The sequence below is a fragment of the Trichechus manatus genome, unplaced genomic scaffold, assembly GCF_000243295.1.
Source record: "Trichechus manatus latirostris isolate Lorelei unplaced genomic scaffold, TriManLat1.0 scaffold00024, whole genome shotgun sequence".
NCBI classification, from domain to species: Eukaryota; Metazoa; Chordata; class Mammalia; order Sirenia; family Trichechidae; genus Trichechus; species Trichechus manatus.
Genome location: NW_004443960.1, coordinates 3,590,644 through 3,593,062, shown reverse-complemented (window position 1 = coordinate 3,593,062; position 2,419 = coordinate 3,590,644).

Here is a 2,419-nt window from a genome sequence, read left to right as displayed (position 1 = left end):
TATAAATTTTTGTATGAGAAATTAACTTAAGCTGTAAACTTTCACTGAAAGCACCATAAAAAATAAAAAAAAAAGAAGGGAGACTTCTTTAACCCGAAAAAATCTATCTACCAAAACCTGTATGGATATGTTGAGATCTGATTGCTGACACTGCTTCCTAAAACTGCCCATCCTTAGTTTTTCCCATCTAACAGCAAGCCTAACCCTCCAGTTTCTTAGACTAAAATTTGGAGTCATCCTAGACTCCTGTCTCTTCACCCATCCCACTTCCAATTCATCAGGAAAAGTGGTTGGCTCTACCTTCAAAATGTATCCATAATCAAACCGCTTTCACCACCTCCACTACTATCTTTGAATTATGGTGTTGGCAAAGAATACTGAATATACAGTGGACTGCCAAAAGAAAGAACAAATCTGTCTTGGAAGAAGTACAGCCAGAATGCTCCTTAGAAGCAAGGATGGCCAGACTTCATCTCACATTTTGGACATGTTATCAGGAAGGGCCAGTCCGTGGAGAAGAACATCATGCTTGGTAAATTAGAGGGGCATCAAAAAAGAGGAAGACCCTTATGAGGTGGATTGACATAGTGGCTGCAACAATGGACTCAAACATAGCAACGATTGTGAGGATGGTGCAAGACCTGGCAGTGTTTCGTTCTGTTGTACATAGGGTCGCTATGAGTCGGAACTGACTCAACAGCACCTAAGAACAATCACTATTACCACTGGCCCAAGTCGTCATCACCTGGATTGATGTGTTAGCCTCTTACCTGGGAAGACTTTCTTCCAGTTCTGCCTCTCATATATATTGTCAATACAGCTTTTTAAAGATATAATTCACATACCATACCATTTGCCCTTTTAAAGAGTACAATTTAATGGCTTTTAGTACATTCACAGAGTTGTACAACCATCACCACTATCTAATTCCAGAACATTTCTATCTCCCCCCAAAAAACTCCATACTTATTAGCTGTTAGTCCCAATTCGACCCTCCCCCATCCTCTGGCAACCACTAATCTAATTCTGTCTCTACAGATTTGCCTATTCTGGACATGTCATATAAATGGAATCATAATATTGGTCTTTTGTGTCCGACTTTTTTCACTTAGCATATGTTTTCCAAGGTTCGTCCATGCTGTAGCATGCACCAGTACTTCATTTCTTTTTATTGCTGAATAATATCTCATAGTATGGATAGACCACGATTTGTTTATCCATTCATCAGTTGATGGACATTTGGGTTGTTTCTACTTTTTAGCTATTATGGAAAATGTTACTATGAACATTCATGTTGAAATTTTTGCCCAGACATAGGTTTTCATTTCTCTTGAGTAGATACCTAGGGGTGAAATTACTGAGTTAAATGGTTGTTGTTGTTGTTAGGTGCTATTGAGTCAGTTCCAACTCATAGCTACCCTATGTTCAACAGACTGAAACGCTGCCCAGTCCTGCGCCATCCTCAGAATTGTTGGTATGTTTTAGCCCATTGTTGTAGCCACTGTGTCAATCCATATCATTGACAGTCTTCTTTTTTTTGCCAACCACCTACTTTACCAAGCATGATGTTCTTATTCAGGCTGAGGAATAGAGAGAAAAAGATTGAAGAAGATGAACAAAGCTTCAGGAACAATATCAAACAATTGGTTATTCATATAATTGGAGACCCAGAAAGAAAAGAGTGATATTGAGGCAGAAAAAAAATGTCTAAAAACTTCCCCAATTTATGAAAAACACCAATTTACAGGGATAATTTTACATTAATCCCAAACAGGGATCAAAGAACAGAGAACCTTTTAAGATCTATCTATATGGGACCAAAATGACAACAGCAACTTGAAAGATTAGATAGGAGTCTTAGGGGACAGTGAGTTTATGTTAATGGGGAGGAACAACTCAGAAAATGAGGGAGAGAATGGTTGCACAACTTGAAGAAAGTAGTCAATGTCACTGAATTGTACCTGTGGAAACTGTTGAATTGGGTATGTTCTTCTGCGTGTGTTTTCAATAACAACAAAAATAAAACATTAAAAAAAGAAAGAAAGGAGAACCACACCTAAGATATCTTAGTCACACTGCCAGACCAAAGATAAAGAAAAAAATCTTGAAAGCATCAAGGGAACAAAGACACATTACATGTGGGGAGCAGCCTGCTGAATGACTGCTGGCTCATTAGGAATAATAGAGGCCAGAAGACAACACAAAGACATTTTTTTTCTTTTCTTTTATTGTTGTACTTTAAGTGAAAGTTTACAATTCAAATTAGTTTCTCATACAAAAATTTATACATACATTGTTATGAGACCGTAATTGGTCTCCCTGTACTGTGACAGCACATTCCTCCTTTCCACTCCTGATTTCCCGTGTCCATTCAACCAGCTCCTGACCCTCTCTGCCTTCTCATCTCACCTCCGGACAG